The sequence below is a fragment of the Sciurus carolinensis genome, chromosome 8 (genome assembly GCF_902686445.1).
Source record: "Sciurus carolinensis chromosome 8, mSciCar1.2, whole genome shotgun sequence".
In the NCBI taxonomy this organism is placed as follows: Eukaryota; Metazoa; Chordata; class Mammalia; order Rodentia; family Sciuridae; genus Sciurus; species Sciurus carolinensis.
Window position 1 is genome coordinate 58,600,541 of NC_062220.1, and position 24,470 is coordinate 58,625,010.

The window sequence follows — 24,470 nt, forward strand, 5'->3', positions numbered from 1 at the left end:
CATTATAAATTGAGGTACTAAGAACATTTATGCAGCATGCATAAGGCCCTGGGTCAATAGTCAACCAATTTTCCTGGAAACGTTTGTTGTATAAACTTTCATTTCTCACTAATATGAAATATCACATTGATCAGTGAAAATTATCAATTAGGTTTTAGTCTAAGTTTTATGGATAATATCCTTGATGTGTCTCCTTGAATTTTTCAGTGCCATATTCAACTATCCCAATTTTAAGTTCCATTTTTCTAAATTGGACTGTTTTCACCTGCTTATTTTAAAAGCATTTTAAAGTGTTTTTAAAACTCTGTTGAAAAGAAAAATCTACACAAAGATCTGTTTAAATTATATTACAACTTATAATTTTTAGCGAATTGACATCTCCACATGTAATATTTCCTATCCATGAGCATATATGCCTGTCTATACTTAATAGATTTTTTGTTTCTTAGTAAAATTGTTTTCATTTTTTTCACTTTACACTTAAAACATTCTAGTTATTTTTATTCTAAAGAATGCTATTTGCTTGTGCTTTCATTGTGATAAATTTCTCTAATTTTTAACTGATTGATATATGTTACTTTCTAATGCAGTTATTGAGATTTATTTGCATGTCAGACCTTTACATTATGAGATAGAAAGGTGGTAGCAAGTCAGGTAATGTAGCAGCAACATAGGATGGATGGCAAAGAGAATTTATATAAGTGTATTTGTGAGTACGTGTGTGTGTGTGTGTGTGTGTGTGTGTGTGTGTTTCCAAACAAACCTTTTAGAATTGGGAAACACACACACACTAAATGTATAGATTAGTTTTTGCTTTTTCCAGAATTATTAATCTCCTAAAACAAAGCAAAATATACTCAAGCATTGGTATTATAGTATGATATTTGACACACTGGAGAGGAGATTAAAAAGGGGAAGATACCAATAAGCAATTACAAAATTTTCTTAGACTCATTTTAAGAGAAATTCTAGGCCAGGTGTATGAAGAAAGTATCAATTCCATATAAAAATTAGAGACTGCTTGAAATGCTATTTTACTTAGAATAAGCACAAGTTCAAATGCAAAGGCTATGACGATAGATGCAAACTTTCCAGTAAGGCTTGAAGAAGAAAATGATGATTGTTTCAAACATGACTTACAGATGCCAATTTTTATATGCAAAATATTAGTTAGTTACTCAAATTTTCTAGTTCTTTGGTTCCTAAACTGTAGAAGCAAAAAATAAGAATAGTACCTACCATCAGAGAAAATATTTAACCTTTGTTTTTTTGAAATTGGTTTATTTCACTTAGCATGATAGTCTCCACATCCATCCATTTACTGGCAAATGTCAAAGTCATTTTTGTTTATGGCTGAGTAGTACTCCATTGTGTATATATACTGCAATTTCTTTATCCATTCATCTGTTGAAAGGCACCTAGGTTGAGTCCATAGCTTAGATTTTATGAATCATGCTGCTGTAAACATTAATGTGGTTGTGTCACTGTGGTATGCTGATTTTAAGTCCTTTGGATATTTACAAAGGAGTAGGATAACTGGGTCAAATGGTGGTTCCATTCCTAGTTTTTTGAGGAACCTCCATACTGCTTTCCAGAGTGGTAGCACTACAATTTTCCAGAGTGGTAGCACTACAATTATATCAAAATGGCTCTACTGCCATGTATAACAATAGTACCTACCATAGTGTATTGTAAGGATTAATGAAAATAACAAGTGGAAGGTGTTTATTTGATACTCTGACAGGCTCATAATTAATAAATGTTAGTTGTCATTCTCCCAATCATCTCCCATGTTATATAAAGGACTTCCCAGGTCCTTGAAACAATTATTTTATAAGATGCTTTCTTTTTCTGCCTTTTGACATTAAACCAAGAAAAGGCATTTTTAAGGAGTCCTATATTTGTCAGTTTGTTTTGAAAAGTTCTTACATATACTTATTACAGTATTTCAGACTGCTCTTCTTCCCAAAATACTCCTTATGTGATTCACTATATAGAAATGCATCCTCTGTGTATTTAATGGTTTCCCTAGAATTTATCAGACTTTCTTAAATTGCTTGAGTTTGAAATTCAGTGTCATTGATTTCTAGTCCTGAATTCCCTCACTGTGAATTTAAAGTTGAAGTCATCAACTGAAAAATAGTCTATGATTGAAATATAAGATGTTTCAAGTCTTGACTGAGCCAGATCCACCTCTGTAGGGTATTGACCGACCTCTAAAAAGGTAAATGAATTAAACTTCTTGAACTTACCTTGAATATTTCTTAGTGTTACATGCACCAAAGAATTGGCAATTGCTTCATTTAAGGCCCATAGTACTTTAGACTTTCAGAGATTAATGTATGAAGTGGTCGTTCTCAATATTTTTCAAAAAATGTCTTCTTTGCTCAGAACGTCATCAAATAGATGCATTGGGAGTTGATGTTCTCATTTTCTTGAGAGAGGCTTTTGAATCAAGAAAAGAACACCAGATAGCAAAGTGCTGGGGCTGGATCTCAGTGGCAGAACATTCACCTGGTATATGCAAGACTCTGAGCACTCCTTAACCCACCTTAAATTTATTGAGTACATGGTATAATCTTGGAGTATAATTTTTACACTGCAACAAACAAAAAAACATAGCAAAGTGTAGGACACTGAATGAATATTAGCCAAGAATGCTCTTGTATAGATGTAGACAATTAACAAAAGATATATAAATACCAAAGACATGTGGCGTTTATTTTGTTGTAAATGTTTTTACATTACTAGGACAGTTTGTCTCTAAACAGTAGGAGATATAGATGTGAAATAATTGGAATTATGATTTACATTTTAAAGGAACCCAGAGCAATGAAACCATTTTACCCAGAAATAATTGGCAACTTGTTAAGCAATCTGGGTTAAAATCTATAGATCATCTAATATCACCCAACCTGCCATTGTACCTATCAACATTTTCAATACTGATAATTATAGTATTATTTTGTGAAAAACTGTTGTAAATTTATAAACTGTTTCTAATGGTTCAGGGAGAAAAACATCCAACACTGTTGATGATTAAGGATGATCAACTAATATCAATACATTACAGTCACTATGTATCTATCAAACAAAAAAATTAAATCTTGTTATATCATATATTAAAGATTTTCACAAAATTGTTTTGCTCAATAATAAACTGGACAAATAGATAGGTGGAATAATATAGACAGTCCATATGTTGCTCTAAAGTAAGTAATTTTTATAAAGTCCAATGAAACAGACATTTCATTCAGTAGAAAAAGATGATTTATCAGCAAATAGTTTGCCATAATTTTATCATGTAAGAAAAAAATTATACTCCCAGATTATACCGTGAACCAAATAAATATAAGGTAAGTTAAAAAGTTAAAGTTTAAAAATAAAATTATAAAGATGTTTGAGTGAAATTTAGGAGAACATATGTTTAACCTTAGTGGAGATATGGAATCCACACACCAAGATAGAGATGGTAAACTTTTTTTTTTTTTTACAAAAAGACAATGAATTATATAGTAAAAGAAAACAAAAGACAATAAGTAAATAATAAATAAATTTAAAATTGCAACATATTTAATTGCTAAATTATTACTATTCTAAGTAAATGGCTCCCACATTTTGCTCAAAAAAGAATAATCAAGAAAGAAATAAAACCTGCCAAAGGCTATGAACTGTCTTTTCAATGAAAATGGTCTTTGCCTAAGAGAAATTAGCAAAAAAAAACTTGTAATTGTTAAAACAAACAAAAAAAATTAAGTGATTAATAACTCATGAAGTTACTAGTAGTAATTCCATAGAAAGGAGAGAAATAAGGAGAAATATTATTCAAAAATAGTACATATTGAAGTAAACAAACTTCCAAATTGGAAAGATAATGAATTAAGAGACTTATACTATATAATATTATAATAATTAATTGAAATTAATTATTATAATATTTAATAAGAAATATAAGTATAAGAAAACAAGAGATATAAAGAAGATCCCAAATGTTTCTAGGGATATTTAACTAATTATATACATTATGTACAAAGAAACCAAGATATGGGTACAAACAGTTTCTCAACAATAGTAATAGAAGCTTAATAAAAGGGCCTATCTGGAAATGTCTTTGAAGTTTCAGATGAAAAGGTTTACAAACTAAACTTGTACTCATTTACCACGGATCAAGTGTAAAGGTTTGGGAAATCATTTAAGGGAAGGCTAAAATCTTACTTTCTATCTCAGAAAGCTACTAAAGGATGCACTCTACTATAATAGAGAATAATCACCCACAAACACACACAGGAGAAAACCCAGGTGCTCCCTTGAAGGACACAAGTGGTGGTCCTTTAAGATTGAAGCCAGGAGGGATTAAGACTAGTGATGACATAGAATGTAAATCTTCCTTCTTGTTGACTTCTCCACCACAATTATACACAGAGAAAGCTGGGGTGGGGGGGCACACTAAGAGATGTAATCTCTACAAGGCACTGGAGAGAAAAGCAAAATCTATGGGAATCCACCTGTTAACTTTGACCATATTGTTAGTTTTTTTTTTTTTTTTTTTTGCGGTGCTGGGGATCGAACCCAGGGCTTTGTGCTTGCAAGGTAAGCACTCTACCGACTGAGCTATCTCCCCAGCCCCCATATTGTTAGTTTTAATAAAAACTCTGAGAACACTATATCATTCACATTGTATAGATAAATGGGGAGTTCTCAACTGTGAAAGGGTAATGAATGATATTTTTCAGGTGGGAAAGAAGAGAAACTGGTAGAAGTAATCATGTGTTTGACCAAACAATGAACTGAGAGGGGTTTTAGTACTCATGGAAATGTTGGGAATGATTAGAGATGGGTACGCAGAAAATTGTAAAGCAAAGTAATATTTTGAAGAAACAACAAAATTAAGTCAAGAATTTCATGTGATTGCCAGTTGTCTCAATAATGATAAGTGATAAAAGTTAGACAAGTTAATGTATATGCCAAATATTGTTTTAATTAAGATTATATCACAAGGATAAGGAAAATCAAAAGAAAGGCAAGAAGTCTTCATCTACCAAAAAAAGAAAAATCAATACATTATGAGAGCAAAAGAAAATTTATTCATGTTTTGAGAAACATGAATGTAAAGAACCAACCAAACAAACAAACTTAAAGGTTGAAGTAGATTTTTCTTGGCAATTCTAAGGGTTAGGCAAAATGAAATGTTGAGATATGAGGTTTGATATTTTTAAATGATATCATAAAGCATAAAAGTATTTGACATTTTGACTATGAGGAAGTAAAAAATGAGTAAAAGTAATCAAACCATGTTAATGAATAACAGGAAGAGAAAATGGAGGGGCGTGGTGGTACATGTTTCTAATCCCAGTTACTCCAGAAGCTGAGGCCAGCCTGGGCAATTTAACAAGAACCTGTATCACAAAAACAAAAATAAACAAACAAACAAACTAAAAAAACGAAAGGGCTGGAATGTAGCTCAGTGGTAGATCAAAGAACTGTTTTGTAATTTTGCAGTAAATAAATAACTTCCTACTCTTCTCCTGAATGATGTCAATGTCCATTGTCCTAGAATTCTTTTATAATAGCTATTGCAGCTAAATACTGTCTTTAACAGACTCACAAAAGAATTTTTGTGGGCACCAATGTTGTATAAATAAGAGGTTTTTTTTTTTTTTTTTTTCTCTTTAAGAAATCTGACTTTGACAACAGGAAAATATAAAATCTCTGGGGAAAATGCTGATGTTATTCTGATTTTTTTCATTCCACTTGAAAGTTCAAAATGAAATTCATAAATGTTCAGCAAGAAAAAATTTCAGAACTTTGGAAAATGCTTAAATTAATTGAAGATGATTTAATTTTCTACTATTTAGATTATTACTTTCTGTAAAATACATTCTTATTTATATTATTCAGCAAGTTTTGGAATTTACCTACTTTTCTAAAGCAAAACATTTTATGTCTTAGTGAAGAAGTAGAACTGAAAAAAGAAACAACCAACATTTCACTAAAGAAGCCTTTGACTAACCAATTATCACATTCCCTTAAGGAACCAACTTCACAGATAAGAAAGTCACATGGACAGGAGACAGTATACTCTGAGGAAAGTGCACACTGCCTAAAATAGTCAATACATTCTATTATTTGCTTTGTGACCTTAAAAACTGGGGGGAGGGGACATTTGGTTTTTAAACATTCATTTTAAGAAGAATTGGTCTCTAATCATCTTTTGCATTTGAGAATTTTCCTCTACTAAGCAGATGCAATTTTAAACCGTTATCATCTGAAACAGATGCTTACTTATCGAGGAAATAGCATATCAGTGTGATTTCTGCAATTTACATTGCATTCTGGAGCCCAGACAACCCTCATTGGTATTACAGAATACTAAGTAGCAGTAGCAGTGCTTTACCCTACACTTTATGATGACATTGTTGCAACTGAATAATATATATATGTATATATGAATATATATATATGTATATGCATATTATACATATATATTCATTCTATTTGATGATTCATCTTTTTTTAAAAAAATGTAGCCCTTAATAACAATAACAGTACAACTGACATTTATTTGACAAGCACAGCTAGAATCTTTTAAAAATTGCTGGCCCTATTTCTACTGACAATCCTTCATAATAGGTATTATAATATTTATGATTCCCAGTGTCTAGCATTGAGACATGTGCAAAATACCCATTTGATAAATATTTTTGAATCAAAATTGAATCTATAAATCAAGACACAAATAAACTAACAGCCAAACCAAACCTGATAACATATTTTTCAAATTAAAGTGAATATCTTGAGAGAATATTGTAAGAGAATTTTAAAGCAGAAGGTGCTTGGCCTATGCCTGCCAAATGCAAACATCTTGACAAGTGATGTTAACCCTGTGTATTGGTTTACAGCTTTTAAGGAGTTTACCTCCCTAAAACTGGACCCAGAGAAATGATATTGCTTCAGTTAAAACTACGTAATTTATTTAAAAAGTATAGTAACTGCATCTTTATTGATTGTGCCTCCTTTTTCACAAAGCGTAGCTGGATCAATAGAAGATAATGAATGCTGAGTCTCTAACAGAAAGAACCAGCACAAGGAGACAGTCATGTTCATGAACAATTGGGATAAGAGTTCTGGTAGAGCTGAATATATGTTGAATAGGAAAGAAATCCTGGAAGAAGAATACTTTCTTAGATAGTTCTGGAAATCAGAGTATGTGCAGTTTAGCTGGGGGAATGCTGGAAATGAAGTCCTTGCACCATGAGAGAATATGTGACATGCATGAACTGCAGTCATGCCTGTTTGTATCATAGTTCTGAGCTGGAGGGAGTAGAAGGAGATGCAAGTTGAAAGGGAATTGCAGTTCAGATAATTTATTAAATACAAGATGCCAACAAGAGAAATTTAGACTCCACATGGTACATAGGCAATTGGAAGATACAGATGAATTTCAAGAGGGACAATTACACAGATCTGTAGCTGTGGAGGATGAATTACAGGGGCTCATACTTGAATCAAGGGACCTATTAGGAGACACTTCCATATTCCAAATGTGAAAGAGTAAGGACTGGAATGCATGTAACTGCAGCAGTAGAAGAAATGAGGACAAACAGTCTAGGAAAAGAAATGAGGGTGCCTTGTTCTAAAAATGATTTAGAATCAAAATGCAAACAGAACAGCTTTGGTTACTAGTAACAGACAACTGAAATGATGCAGTAATGGTCATTGTGTAAATGGCGAACAATTAAATGCAAGTATGATTTACACAGAAAAAGTGTTAACAACAAAGGTCAAGGTGAAACATGAAAATAAGAGGAACTATGGGCAAAGGATGAAATGCTAACCTATGCTTCCGAAAATTTTTAAGAAAGAAATTGGTTATGCACTTCAAAGTACGTTTTAAAGATGAATTAAAAGCATAAACTGGAGTTTAAAGTAGGTAGGATGCTTACAGTTTACGCTTTGTGTTTATGTATGGTGATGTTGATCTGTTGTTCCATGTATGGAAGGCTTGATGAATCCAGTCCTTCCATGTACTGAGGGTGCGTGTGCGGAACTCTCAGAGTGAAGGACAAGAATCTTTGGCAAATAAGTTCTTTTTTTTTTTTTTTTTTTTTTTTTTGAGACAGGGTTCCACTAAGGTGCTTAGAGTTTCACTGTTAGGGTTTGGATGTGAGGTGTCCCCCAGAAGCTCAAGTGTGAGACAGTGTGAGGCAGTGCAAGAAGGTTCAGAGAACAAATGATTCAGTTGTGAGAGTCTTAACCCAGTGAGTCAATCCCCTGATAGGGATCAACTGAGTGGTAACTGAAGTGAAGTGGTAGGGTGTGGCTGGAGGAGGTGGGAATTGGGGGCGTGGCTTCAGGGTATATATTGGTATCTGGAAAGGGCAGATCTCTGTCTCTGCTTCCTGCTCATCATGTGAGATGCTTCCCTCCACCACACTCTTCCACCATGATGTTCTGCCTCACCTGAGCCCCAAGGAATGGAGCTGGCTGTCCATGGATGGAGACCTCTGAAACCATATGCCTCCAAATCACCTTTTTCTCCTCTACAATTGCTCTGTTCAGATCCTTTAGTCACAGCAGCAAAAAATCTGACTAAAACACTTGCTAAACTGCTGAGGCTGGCTTTGAACTTGCTCTCCTCCTACCTTAGTCTCTGGAGCCCCTGGGATTACAGGTGTGTACCACCATGCCTGGCAGGATATATGATTTTTCAAATAAAAATTTCTAGATTATATCCTGAAGACTGTGAGGGAATTCATTGTATGGTATTATCCAAAAAGATCAGAAATCCAAAATGCTACCACAAGGCAAACCTTACAATTCTATTATTTAGAAAGACTTATGTTGATATATAAATTTTACAGAGTTCTCCGGGAGAATTAGGGAATTTCTTTGAGCCAGAAGAAATGGAATTCATCAAAATACTTTATTTCCTAAAGTAAGACAGTCAACTGAGTTATTATTTTGCCTTTTTAACATTTCTTTCCTTGATTAGGGTTTCATTAAATCTGAGAATCAGGTATCTTGATTGAATGTTTTCCATCTGTAATGGTCTGCTAGCCCTCAAGAGTGTTTGAGTCCATTTCAAGTTGCGTGGTTCTGTGTTGAGCTGGGCAGGGCCAGGTTGTTTGACTTCTAACTGTTTTAATCAGTGGTAAAGGTAATTTAAAATGATTTCAGTTGTTACAAGAGGCCAAAGAACAGGAACCATTTTTCAACAACTTATTTTCGAGACAAATAGCTTTTCTTCAAGTGTTTACCACTCTTGATAGTCTGATAGTTTGAGTTCATTTCCTTTTAATGAATGATGAATTGGCTGGGTCAACATCGAGGTCAATTTGTTCAGTTTGCTTTGATTTTGCAACTGATGTGATATTTCTCAGCCAATTTGCAGTTTACTTTTTAAAATCATTACCAGTGAGGCTTTCTGAGTAAAATTAATATGAGCTGTTATTATACATTGACTTACGGGTGTTTTGGAGCTCTGAATATAATCTGTTTTCAGAATGTGTTTTTTTGTGATGTCAGATTGAAATTTTTATAGCACTACACTTAATCTTTCAAACTTTCATATAGCTAAATTTGATTAATCACGTTCTTGTTCCTAGATATTTTCTTAATAATTTCCACATTTAAGTAAAATATTCTTTAAAAAATTCCTGAAAATAATCATGTTATACATAGATTAAAAGGATAGAACAATATGGAACAGAATTATTGAGTTACTTGGAAACCTGCTTTTAAAAGTTTTATCTTTCCTAAATAATGAGTAACTAGATTTTCTTCCTGCCAGAATATTAACTAGAATTCAGTCTAGGTTAAATTATAATAATGGCAGACATGACAGTATAAAGGCATTTTATAGAATGACACAATTTTGTTACTTGAAGAAATGCAATTGTTTTATTAATTAATTAATTAATTTAATTATTATTTATTTATTCTCTGCAGGTTTAAACATAACTTATGAAAATTTTAAAACTTTAAATATGCAGATTTATTGCATAGAAAAATATATAAGACTTTAGTTTGGATTTGTTTTACTAGAGGATAGAGGTAAAGACTATAACTCTTAAGCTGTAAACTCCTGCTTTATTTTTTAAAATTTTTTAAAGATGTCAATGGACCTTTTATTTTATTTATTTTATTTATATGTGGTGTTTAGACTCGAACCCAGTGCCTCTCACATGCTATGCAGTGCTCTACCACTGAGCCACAATCCCAACCTCTTCTGTTTCATTTTAAGTGTGGGATTTAGTGGTAGAGGTCTTACTTGGCAAGTGGAAGTCCCTGGTTTTGATCCCCAGTAACAACAACAACAACAAAACTTATCTCTATATTTCTTATCTCAGGTTTGTCGAACTATTATTCTAGTCACTATCTCAGTTCCACAGCTGGGTAATTGGTAAATCCTTGCAGATTTTACCTCTTTAATATTCTTAAATCTCTTCTTTTTCATTCCACTGTTGCCCAAGTTTAGGTTTTCATCACATCTCACCAAGAGAAATGACAAAATCATAATTGTTTCCTTAACCTATATTCGAAGCATTTTTTCACACTTAGACCTATTGTCTAATCTGACTTTGTCCATCTGTAGCATAAAACATTTCTATGGACCCCCATCAACCACATAAACCTAGCTAGATTACTACAACAAGTTCCACTTTCTACTTCTCTGGGTTGTCTTCTGACGTGTCCTTTCTCCTGTTTTGCACCCTGTTTATATTTACATTGTTTATAGTTTTCCATATAAGCTCTACACTTCCTCTCTACTCTCCTTAGCTCAGGATGTTCTTTTTGCTTAATATGATGAATCTGGCCTGGAAAATATCTCTCCTTGAGATTCAACCCTCAGCTTACCTCTTTCTAGCAGCTATCCATCCAGTCCACCTCCACCTGGCTATTTTAAGGATGTTTTCTTCTGTTACCCTCATTACCTCTATCTTTGCACCAAATTGTAGTAATCTTTTTAACTTTGACTTCTTTTGCCAGACTGAGCTAAAAGCTCTCTCAGATGGGAGATAGAGGGTTACAGGGATATTTAGAAGGATTTCTTAGCTTTTATCATTGAAGTCCTCATTTCTGCTAAGGCAGAAACAAAGCTTACATAAGCTGCAAGCAAGAATAAAATATAAAATGATACTAAACAAACAACATATTTGGCATGTAAAGAGGTACAAAACATCAATAAAGAGATGTTTTCAGGTTTTTTCCAGAAATTCAGCGTTCTACTCTTTCAGCTTTTTGAAGCTAAGCAAATATTACTATAATAGATTTACAAACTTAGATGCACTGTAAAATCAGTCTTTTAAAATTGATGTAGCTAATCCTGGTGGTTAATCAAAATAAATAAAAATAATAATAAATTATCAGTAGTTTGCATGCTGTAACAGAGCATTAATATACAAAAGTTTTTTTTTTTTTTCTTTCTAGGAGGAAGTGCCATTACATGTCATTATAGAAATGGGAGTTCCTTCATATAAATACAAAATTATAAATCATAAGAAATATATTTAATTCAACATATAAAAATGCTTGATCTTGTTGTCTGAGATCTGCTCTTATTACAGTAGATCAATGATGAAAATAGCCAAATCTGAGCATCAGAAAACCTTCCAGTCAATCTGATGCATGATCTGTTGTGTTCTGAGAAGCAAAACTATTAAGTAATTTCAAGTAATTTGGGCTTGTGTCTGGTGTGTGTGTGTATTCATAAAATAGTGAATAACTAAAGACATGCTAATGGATGAGCGAGATTCAGGGTTGGCGGGGAGAGAGAAAGAGTTTGTGTGTGTGTGGTGTGTCTAAGGCTAATCATTTCTGAGTAATGATGAAAAAGTCTATTACTGATCTTTTTAACTATGAAGATTTCTACACTTGACCTGAGCTCATAAGTGACAATAAAAAAATGCATGATCTTCTTTTCCAATATATAAAAAGAGCATGATCTTCATCTTACCTGAAATGGAGAATTTTTAAAAATTAATTTATATAAATTTTAATATTTAAAGTCACTATGCAGTTGCCTACATTTCTTTTCAAAAGTACTGATTTTTATTTTCCAATATTTATTGGTATATTGATTATTTAAAAATAATATACCCTACTTTCATTCTCAGAAAGCTTGCTCATTTTGATCCAATAGTGGTAAAGTCCTAGTTGAGTCTGTTTTCAAGTATTGTTTTACACCGAGTTAAAATTTGTATTTCAGTACTTACAGTGCCAAATAATATACTCTCAACATCCTTCAGCCAGTCTGAATGTTATGATTCATCCATTTCCTATGATTTTGCTTCTTTAAAATTAAACTAATGAAAATCTGATCTGCTAATTTGGGAGATAATAATTCCAAGTACTTTTATATCAGATATTGTCTATACCATTTGAGGAAAATGTCTGACATATGTGGGCTTAAAAGAATGGTATTATTAGTAGCTACTTATTTATAATATTACTATGTAAATTGAGTATAAAATGAGAGATTTTTAATTTGCTGTTCAAGCACTGGAACAGATGATAGCTCTGTCTAATTAAAGAGTGGTATTAGATTAGGGTGACTTTTTAACTGATGTCTGTTGGGAAGAATGGTAGCAGGATTTCAGAGGAGATGGAGAGATATATCAGTAAGTTCATGAATGAAGCATCCTATATTTTGTCTTTTAAGATAGGTTACTAAATTCTATACTTAGTAATTTCAACTTTCATAGCAATCGTGTTTTGTATTTATCAAGATCAGGGATAATCTTGAATGTCTCATTTACTACTACTCAGGTTTGAACAAGTAGAATTTGCACAGCCCATTCCAGGAAGCACTGTTCACATAAACTAGTTAGTAATCTGTACCCTCTGGAGTTATCAATGTGGCATGCAGGGATGCAGTAAAAGTCCAAATAAATTTGAGTCAGAAACCCTTGGGTTTACAAGAACAGAAAGGTAAGGAGTAATTTTTATTATAGAAAGGAATCATTGCTAATGATTAACCCCTATAAAGGGCTTAAAATATGCTTGGTACTAGACTAGCTCATTTACTCTTTGCAAGAAACTTATGACTTAAACTCTTTTTTCCCCTGACCTGTATTATGATGTCTGGAAGGCAGAAGTGATGCCTGAATATGTACCATGCATCTTGCAACCCTGAGGCAAAAAGGATGAAAAGAAATCAAAAAGATGATGGAGTAGAAATTTTAAAAGAACTCAAGTTCCTAAAATCATCACTAAGATGACAAACATATCTACCTGGGATTTCTTGTTACATTTTTAAATTTATTTTATTTCATCATTCTAAGTGAAATTTTATGTCAATGAAAGTTTAAAGTGTTCCTTAAAAATGAAGAAGGGAAAGAGTAAGAAAAAGTAAAATTAAAAAGACATTAAACAAAGTAAGATTAATACCAAGTCACCTCTAAGCCATATTGATGTATTTAAATCATTTAGAAAAGGACAAATTTAATGCTGACCTATAAGTTAGTGATCAGAGTGTTGCCTAGCACACATGAGACCTTGGGCTCTATCCCCAGCACTGCAAATAAATAAGTAGAAAGAGGCAGATTTAATCAAAACAGTAAAAGAAATATATATATATATTTATATATATATGTATATATATACATATACATATATATATATATATATGGACACCTAGATGCATATTATTCACATAAAATATACCTAAAGTTAAATATCACAAAATGGTGATGAAAATATACATACCATGCAATTGCTATTAAAAATAAAGCTGGTGAAATGATATCAAAGTCAGGTAAAATTAAAAATCAAGGCAAGAAAAAATAGCCTTCTTGTATTGCCTGTCATGACCACTTTCAAGCATGTTTAAAAAAATAATAAAGCATTTTAAATCATAGCTGCAAAAGTCTAAGATTCTAATATATAAATGTAACCAAAAACCACACAAAACACATTTATGAGAAAATTATAAAATAATGTTGACATTTTCAAAAGAAGACATGAACAGACATATAGAGCATGCCATAAAATGAATATCAGAATGATATAATATAATATAATATATAATAATATAATATAATATAATATAATTATATAATATAATATAATATAATAATATGATATAATATAATATAATATAATAATGATTATAATTATTCCCAAGTTAATATGTGAATATAGCAAAAATTTAATTAAAAATTCATTATTGACTTTTGACAGCTGACCCTAAAGATTAAAGGGATAAAATAGCCTTTGAAGAAAAATGATAAAATACAATTCCTCACAGTTATCAAGATTAATTATAAGGTTATAGTATAGAAAACACTATGGTATAGAACAGTTATAATCTAACCAAACAAAGAAACAGAACTGGAAGCCCAGAAAATATTCTTATATATATATAGAAACTTTATTTATGAAGAATTTTCTTCTCAGATAAAGAACATTGGTTGCTACTTAAAAAATAATTACTACCACCTCACATTGTAAAAAAAAGCAAGGATTAAACAATTGTGGAAGTTTTAAGCATCTAAAATACAACATAATGCTCTGAAGTTTTAAAAAGGAAATTGACAACATGTACTTATTGAATGAATAATAATAGATTTTTAAAATTTAAAGCCAAAATAATAACATAAAAGACTAAAACATTTGACTACATTACAATTTTCACAAAACTTTTGTTCAACAAATGGCACCAGAAGCAAAATAAAGCAATATGAAGTCTGAATGCAGAGATTTACAATGCATGTAGAGGAAAATGGATCAAGACACAGTGTGTGTATGTGTATGCATTCATAAAGTTTTTCTAAAAATCATTAAGAAAACACTAGTGTTCATAGAAATGTGGCAAATGGAATTAAATGTTACTAATAGATCAATATTACATGAAATATTAGTATAAATATTTTGGAGAATAATTTATCAAAGACAAAGATAAAAATGTGTATATGTTCTTTAAACCAATGATTCTAATATATCCTAAATATTTGAATATATCCCACATAAATACTTGCATTTTAATGTTACATATAAAATGTTCAATTAAGCTTTGCTTATATTAGTAAAGGATTGAAAAACTATATCCACAAGAAATTGACAATTTTATATATTCATTAATGTTGCAATAAATGAAACATTAAACACCAATTTTTTATGAGTACTTCTAGAAAACTAGAAAAATATAGGGCCATTTCTAAATTTTGTAAAGATTCTACTATTTAAGTCCTTTTACTTATTGGAGAGATTTTTGTTCCTGCCCTTAGCTGAATAAATATGCTTACTACCAACACTGATATGTAACATATCAGCCTTCATTAAGTATAAGAAAAGAAAATAAAGTAAGATGTATAAAGATTGGAAGGAAAAAGTATAACAAATTATTTGCAATGTGAGCATCTATACTGAAAAACTGAAAAATCAACAGATAAGTATTATAATTAATAAAAATTTCTCTAAATTACCAATAAGTGACCCTAAATACACATAGCAATAGCATCAAAAATAATATTTATAGTATGAAAACTAAAATGCATTTCATCTTTTCAACAAATGATACTGGAACAAGTGGCTGTCCACAGGCAAAAAAAATGAACCTAGATGCAGATCTTGTTCTTCACAAAAAGTAACTCAAAATGAATCACAGACCTAAGTATAAAATGCAAAACTAAAAAAACTCCTAAAAGATAACCAGAGAAAATCTTGGCTTTGGCAATGACTTTTTAGATATAACACCAAAGGCACAATCTATGAAAGACAATATACTAGATCTCTTTAAAATTAAAAATTTCTGCCCTGTGAAAGATACTGTCAAGAGATTGAAATGATAAGCCACAGACTGTGAATAAATATTTGCAGAAGACCTATCTGATAAAGGACTGTAGTCCAAACTTAAAAAACTCTCCAAACAACTCAATTAAAATCTGAGACAAAGGCCTCCACATATACCTTGCACAGAGGCAAATAAGAATGTGAAAAGATGCTCCACATTATATCTCATCAAAAAATGCAAATTAAAGCAAAGAGGTAATCCCGTGCACGTATTAGAATGACCTAAATCTCTAATACTGACAACACCAAACTTTGGCAAAGATTCAGAACAGCAGGAGTTGTCATTCACTGACAATGGGAATGCAAACTGGTATAGCCACTTTGGAAGACAGTTTGGTAATTTCTTACAAAATTAAACATTCTTTTATCATATGATTCAGTTATCATGCTTCTTGGTATTTACCGAAAGAAGTTGAAAATTTATGTCCACACAAAAACCCTCAGTGAATGCTTATAGCAGCTTTATTTATAATTGACAGATCTTGAAAGCAACCATGATGTCCTTCAATATATGAATGAATAAAAAGTAGTATGGTACAAAGGCAATGAGATATTATTCAGTGCTAAAAGGAAATGAGCAATCAAGTCATAAAGATATGGAAGAAATTTAAATTCATACTATAAATTAAAGGAAGTCAATTTGAGAAGGCTATACATATTACAATACTGGATGATTATAATGATTCCAAATATATAACATTTTAAAAAAAGGAAAAACTGGAGATAGTAAAGTTATCAGTGTTTGCTAGGGGCTAAGGGGAAAGAGCACTAAATAGGCAGAGCACAGAGGATTTTGGGAGCTGTGAAATACTTTGTATGACACTATAATGGTAGATGTTTATCATTTTGTTTGTCCAAACCCATGAAATGTACAACACTGAGAATGACCCGTAATGTAAGTAGTGGTCTTTGGGTGGTAATGATGTATCATGGTGTGTCCATGTAGGGTTTGTCAATTGTTACAGACAAGCCACACTGGTGGAAGTATTGGCATTGGGGAGGCTGTGCCTGTGTGGGAGTAGGGGCATAAGGGAAATCTTTGTACCTTCCTGTCAATTTGCCATGAAATTAAAACCACTATTTTTTATTAAAATCTTTTTTATTTTTACAGACTGCATTTTGATTCACTGTACACAAATGGGGCACAACTTTTCATTTCTATGGTTGTACACAATGTAGATTCACACCATTCGTGTAATCATACATATACATAGGGTAATACTGTTTCATTCTACTATCTTTCTGTCCCCCACCCCCTCCCATCCCATTTTCCATCCAAAGTTCCTTCATTCTTCTCTTCCCCCCACCATCTTCCCTCATAAAACCTCTTTTTAAAATAACTTTACAACGATTTTTAAAGTGTCCTGAACTTAATGTGTGAAATAACAAAGAAACCTTCAGAAAAACAAACAATTCTGAAATTCCATCAAAAGACATAAAGAGATCTGAATAAATGCAGTGATTCCATGCTCCCTAGTGGGATAAGAAAATTTAAATCTAGTGAAGTTCCAATTGAATTAGCAGTTGGATATGTTTCAAGAACTCAAAATACATATTTAAATTGACATGAAATAACAGAGAAGTTGCAATATCCAAGTCCACTGCAAAGTGAGAGGCAATGAAGACTGTGCTATTCGTTAGTGTTGCTCACTGATTGTTTCTATTGCTCTGTCTCCCATATTGCTTACCTTTTTTTTAAGACAGAACTTTGATTAGTTCTAACCAAAAATTTCCAGTTTTATGGGAGAAAATCTGTCCCCAAGGAAAGGTCTGAGGAGTTCCTGGAAATAAAGGGGAGTTGGACTCAGCACCAGCAGTGTTCTTAGCATATATGAAAGAAAAGAATTTCAACACATACTAGTCAGAGGCACAGACAGAGGTTTATTTAGGAAAGTAGATACATATTCAAAAGAGAATGAAGGCATTCTCAGGAAGAGATGCATTTTGGATGCATTCAAGGGAGAATGTGGGTCATCTAGAGATTAAGAGACTTACTTGCTTTGGAGGTTCTTAACTCTTTTTTTTTTTAAAGGAAGACTTGGTGATGGGTGGGTATGAAAAGGTATGCAAGAATGGCATCTGTCCCACTAAATCAAAATGGTTGCTGGTGGTCTGGTCAATTTAGAACTTTAGGCAGATTGATCTTCATTATCCAATCAGTAAATAGTACTGGAAAATCCCCTAAATTTTAGGTTCCTCAACATATTGTATTCCTTTTTGCTTTTTCTATTTATCAGGGGGCTAATTAACAGCATATAGGTAGATAGCCTGGGAGAAAGATTGGCTTTGGAATGACAGACTTGGAAATGTACGTAAAACTTCTAAATTGAAATTCTGTTTTCTTCTCCTTCTATTATATCACTTTTCTACCTATTCTTTACTTTTTGGGTCCTACCTTACCACCCTCCTGGAGACTGATAGCTTAGTCTTCAGAGTCAGTGAGGGTGAAGATCCATCTTCTGACTACTTAATGCTGACAAGGGACAATGACCCCACATAGCCAGGTATTGGAAGTTTTATCCTGACTGATATAAAGGAGACAGACAGACATTGGTCTCAGTTGTGGGCATAGGTTAGAATTCTTGCATTGCCATCTTTTGGACAGAAGTGTTGTAATCTAGAAGATACAAATTTTGTCATAAGATTAAGAATGAAAGGGACAAATAATAGAAATAGGAGCATAGCAAGTCCTGATAGCACATAGATGACAAGGGAGTGGGTACCCATGGGAGGTACAGACTGGCTGTAAAATAAAAGCTATGGAAGTAATATATCAAGAAATAAAGACAAAAAGGCAAAAATTCTGTATTTTCAAAGTAGGGGTGTTACCAGTTGAGCTGACCGCAGGGGTCTGACTTCTAACAAAGATAAAGCCTGGGCATGCTTTATTTATAGTGGTACAGATCAAAGGGAATGGGTAGGTATAAGGTTTCAGTGTAGCAGGGGATCTTGGGTAAACAGGTTGCTTGGTGCTTGGCAGGTTACGCTCATCTCTGTGAGGCCGTTTGATCCTAAGGATATGAGCTAAGATAAGACAGGGCACCAGCATGATCTGGGCTTTCGTGAACTGGGGAATTTCACCAGAAGAGCAGCTTTCCTGTCTTAATGGCTCAAACAAACCCATAATTTATATATTGCCTCCAACAGACAGCAGTGACAGCCATATGAAGGCAGGCAAGTAATTTTTAATATTATTACTCTTGGAGGGTGCATTGCTATACAGTTGCTCCAGGGAGCATATATAAGAAGGTGGGGAGTAAAAGGATTAGGATTGCTAAGAGAAAGTAGATTCCTCATCAAAGCACTGGTTCCTTATGAAGTAGAGTAATTCTCATAGCCAAAAGTCAAAGTCCCACAAGAATGGTAATAAGCAAGATATCTGATATATACTACATAGGGTAACAGCATAAACAGTCTTGTTTTTGTTTTTGTTTTTGTTTTTGTTTCAAATTGAATCAAAGGGTGCTTAAAGATTGAACCACATCCCCAACCCTTTTTATTTTGTATTTTGAGATAGGGTCTTTCTAAATTGCTTAGGTGACTTCAATAAATTGCTGAGGATGGCTTTGAACTTGTGATCCTATTGCCTCAGCCTCCTGAGCTGCTGAGATTATGGGTATATGCCACCTCACCTGCCTTATAAATAGTTTTTTTTTACATTTAAAAAATATTTTTAAAATTTATTTTTGGATACTGGGGATTGAACTCAGGGGCACTTGATCACTGAGCCACATCCCCAGCTCTATTTTGTATTTTATTTAGAGACAGAGTCTCACAGAGTAGCTTAACACCTTGTTTTTGCTGAAGCTGACTTTGAACTCGAAATCTCTTGTCTCAGCCTCCTGAGCTGCTGGATTATAGATGTACACCACTGCACCTGGCTCATAAACAGTTTTTTAAAAGCAGGATTTATAGACTCTCCAGTGCCTCATATGAGTAGAAATTTTTCCCTTCCGATGGTGGCATATGGTCCTGCACCTCTGAAACCTCAAAAAGGACAATTTTAATTTTATAACGTAAGTTGAAGACAAGTTTTAGGAGCCATGGCCATATCTTAATCAATACTATAAGCCCAAAAATAGAAGAATTAGTATAAATTATGAAGTAGAATATATGACAGAACCAAAGTCAGAAGATATCTAGTGAAATAAATTGTGTCTTGAGGGGGAGTGATCCATGAGTATGACTCTTTCATTACTCCCATAACAGTATAATTCCCTTTGCTCATACTTCCTTGCTGGGTGTCCAAGACCAAGTGCATAAACCTATGTTGGGCAAACATCTTTTTCTAAAGTTTTCATTAAGGTCAGTCAAGGATCCTTAGGTATTGCTTCTAGAGACTTTGTAAGGAACCTAAAGACTTCTTTAGTCTTTCTCCTCTATCAGTCAAGCCATTGCCAGGATGAATCAGTGTCCTGCTAAACACATGCCTTCTTTTAGAATCACTGGGGACATTCCCCTCTCCAGTGGTTCTCCCTTTTGCAGAATATACACCACTGGTGCCTCCTCTGGGGTCTTAGCGATCTCCTCATGGGAAGGTTGGTTGACTCACCAGAGTTGCAGGCCCTTTAAAGAATTTCTGTCATTCCCTGGGTTCTAGTTGACCTTGGGGGATAAGAGCCAAAATATTGATTACTTTTTTTTCAGCCCTTTCATTTCTTGAATTTTCTCTAATTCTCAGATGTTGAACACTAAGAAGGTCAGTTCCACCAGTTCTTGTTAATGAATAGGGATCAGTATTGTAGCCTGTCTTACAGGTGGTGACTATCATCTTAAAATACTCTTTAGATTATTCTAAGTTGTACTTCTATAAAATGTTAATAAGGAAACAGTTATGAAGTTTTCTAAGGAAAATATAAAACAAAAATATTAGAAACAAAACCAATCAAGTTTGTACAGTAGTTTTGAAATATTAGATGACATAAATAAATCCCCTTTTAAATCCCACTCTTTAAAGATTATTATCATAATGATCGTGACTTTTAGGTTATCAGTGTCCAATGTTTTGATCATCACAGCAGCATGGTTTGAATACCATGTCTTTGGGCATATTTAGTTATATGTGCTTAAAAATGATGATCATAATAGAAACACAAAAATATGAACATACTATTATTTCTAAAAATTTGAGTTTGGAGACCAACTTGTTAATGTTGTTTTTTTTTTCTTTTAAGCATTTGCTTTTTAGAAGATTTGTATATTTGAGGGACACACACACCCCCACACACACATTGTGTGTATATATTTAACACAAAACATAAAAAAACAGTAATAATTAACATCACAGAAACATAGAAGTCCTTTATATATTAACTTAGCTTTTGGATTAAAATTTAGAATCCATAATTTGGTAGCTATAAATATAGTGTATATTGATACAACTCAAAGAGTAACTTCCATCCTCTTATAAGTATAGGAAAGAGTGCTAATTATCAGAAATAGACTTATTACCTGATATATAAGTACATCTCAATTATACAATAATAAGACATTTATTTAGTCAAAGCAAACAAGCGAAAGCCTGGGGCAGGTGTTTTGTGTGTGTGTGTATGTGTTTGTGTGTGTGTATGAATGATACTAAAAAAATGATAAAAATTTTAAAAGTTTAATTCAATATTTTGCATGTTTTAAGGTCCAGATAAAATGCATAAATATAGCATTTACCAGTTTTTTGCATATATTAGAAGTATATACCTTTAATTTTAACATACTTTTGCATATTATTTAGATAAAACCCATATATATAGCATATTTAGCCCTGAAGTATATATACATGTACATATATATATACACATATATAGTCTCAGATATTTAGAGTATTAAACATACTTCAGTAAGCCAAAATAATAGTTGTTCATTTAATGAGAATTACAGTATGGTCATTAAAATGCTTTGAAGCAGATAGACTAATAAATCTTTACTCTGGTACTGTTTAAGTAATTACAAGAGATTATCTTATAAAACACAAAATCTTTGTTCCTTAAGCCTATTATTTGCAAATGTTACTAAGAGCAGAAAACCTATTGTTTTAAATATAAAAAGATTCTAATTTTATATCAGTGTATTAAATTTTGACCTTAGAAAACCCTTTTAATGATCAAATCATAGTCAATTCATCACACACATTTACCTTCTGCAACTTATTTAAACATTCAATATCCTTGTATTTTTGTCCTCTGTCTCTTTTTTTTTTTTTTTTTTTTTTTTTTTTATTGTGAACAAATGGGATACATGTTCTTTCTCTGTTTGTACATAGAGTAAAGGCATACCATTTGTGTAATCATACGTTTACATAGGGTGATGTTGGTTGATTCATTCTGTAATTTTTTTTTCCCCTTCCCCCCACCCCTCCCATCCCTCTTTTCCCTCTATACAGTCCTTCCTTCCCCCATTCTTGCCCCCCTCCCTAACCCTCACTCTAACCCTAAAACTAACCCCTCCCACGCCCCATTATGTATCATCATCCACTTATCAGCGAGATCATTCTTCCTTTGGTTTTTTGAGATTGGCTTATCTCACTTAGCATGATATTCTCCAATTTCGTCCATTTGCTTGCAAATGCCATAATTTTATCATTCTTTATGGCTGAGTAATATTCCATTGTATATATATGCCACAGTTTCTTTATCCATTCATCAACTGAAGGGCATCTAGGTTGGTTCCACAATCTGGCTATGGTGAATTGAGCAGCAATGAACATTGATGTGGCTGTATCTCTGTAGTATGCTGATTTTAAGTCCTTTGGGTATAGGCCAAGGAGTGGGACAGCTGGGTCAAATGGTAGTTCCATTCCAAGTTTTTTAAGGAATCTCCATACTGCCTTCCAGAGTGGTTGCACTAATTTGCAACCCCACCAGCAATGTATGAGTGTACCTTTTTCCCCACATCCTCGCCAACACCTGTTGTTGCTTGTGTTCTTGATAATCGCCATTCTGATTGGGGTGAGATGGAATCTTAGGGTGGTTTTGATTTGCATTTCTTTTATTACTAGAGATGTTGAACATTTTTCCATATGTTTGTTGATTGTTTGTAGGTCTTCTTCTGTGAAGTGTCTGTTCATTTCCTTAGACCATTTGTCGATTGGATTATTTGTAGTCTTGGTGTTGAGTTTTTTGAGTTCTTTATAGATTCTGGAGATTAGTGCTCTATCTGAAGTATGATCGGCAAAGATTTTCTCCCACTCTGTAGGCTCTTTCTTCACATTGCAGATAGTTTCCTTTGCTGAGAGAAAGCTTTTTAGTTTGAATCTATCCCAGTTGTTGATTCTTGCTTTTATTTCTTGTGCTATGGGAGTCCTGTTGAGAAAGTCTGGTCCTAAGCCAACATGTTGAAGATCTGGACCTACTTTTTCTTCTATAAGATGCAGGGTCTCTGGTCTGATTCTGAGGTCCTTAATCCATTTTGAGTTTAGTTTTGTGCACGGTGAGAGATATGGGTTTAGTTTCATTTTGTTGCATATAGATTTCCAATTTTCCCAGCACCATTTGTTGAAGAGGCTATCTTTTCTCCATTGCATATTTTTGGCCCCTTTGTCTAGTATGAGGAAATTATATTTGTTTGGGTTTGTGTCCGTGTCCTCTATTCTGTACCATTGATCTACCTGTCTATTTTAGTACCAATACCATGCCGTTTTTGTTACTATTGCTTTGTAGTACAGTTGAAGTTCAGGTATTGCAATACCCCCTGCTTCATTTTTCCTGCGAAGGATTGCTTTAGCAATTCTGGGTTTCTTATTCTTCCAGATGAATTTCATGATTGCTTGTTCTACTTCTGTAAGGGACATCATTGGGATTTTAATTGGAATTGCATTGAATCTGTATAGCACTTTTGGTAGTATGGCCATTTTGACAATATTAATTCTGCCTATCCAGGAACATGGGAGATCTTTCCATCTTCTAAGGTGTTCCTTAATTTCTTTCTTTAGTGTTCTGTAGTTCTCATTGTAGAGGTCTTTCACCTCTTTTGTGAGATTGATTCCCAAGTATTTTATTTTTTTCGAGGCTATTGTGAATGGAGTAGTTTTCCTAACTTCTCTTTCTGAAGATTCATCACTTATGTATAAAAATGCATTGGATTTATGAGCATTGATCTTGTATCCTGCTACTTTACTGAATTCACTTATGAGTTCTAAGAGTTTTCTGGTGGAATTTCCTGGTTCCTCTAAGTATATAATCATATCATCAGCAAATAGGGATAGTTTGAGTTCTTCTTTTCCAATTCGTATCCCTTTAATTTCTTTGGTCTGTCTAATTGCTCTGGCTAGAGTTTCAAGGACGATATTGAATAGGAGTGGTGAGAGAGGGCATCCCTGCCTTGTTCCAGATTTTAGGGGGAATGCTTTCAGTTTTTCACCATTAAGAATAATATTAGCCATGGGCTTAGCATAGATGGCCTTTACAATGTTAAGGAACGTTCCCACTATCCCTATTTTTTCTAGTGTTTTGAGCATGAAGGGGTGCTGTATTTTATCAAATGCTTTTTCTGCATCTATTGAAATAATCATGTGATTCTTGACTTTAAGTCTGTTGATATGGTGAATTACATTTATTGATTTCCTGATGTTGAACCAACCTTGCATCCCTGGGATGAAACCCACTTGATCATGGTGCACTATCTTTTTAATACATTTTTGTATGCGATTTGCTAAAATTTTGTTGAGAATTTTTGCATCGATGTTC

The 24,470-nt window shown here is 33.1% G+C and overlaps 1 protein-coding gene and 2 non-coding genes across 3 annotated transcripts in view; all 3 read left to right on the forward strand.

Moving 5' to 3' along the window:
- Pclo (piccolo presynaptic cytomatrix protein) overlaps positions 1-24,470 on the forward strand; it is a 423,596-nt gene that overhangs the window by 370,443 nt on the left and 28,683 nt on the right. The gene's annotated exons all lie outside the window — the stretch shown is intronic.
- LOC124992028 (small nucleolar RNA U2-19) lies at positions 11,570-11,649 on the forward strand. Its single transcript, XR_007110036.1, has one exon. It is a non-coding gene; the product is annotated as a small nucleolar RNA U2-19 (small nucleolar RNA).
- LOC124992027 (small nucleolar RNA U2-30) lies at positions 11,820-11,888 on the forward strand. The gene has a single exon (XR_007110035.1). It is a non-coding gene; the product is annotated as a small nucleolar RNA U2-30 (small nucleolar RNA).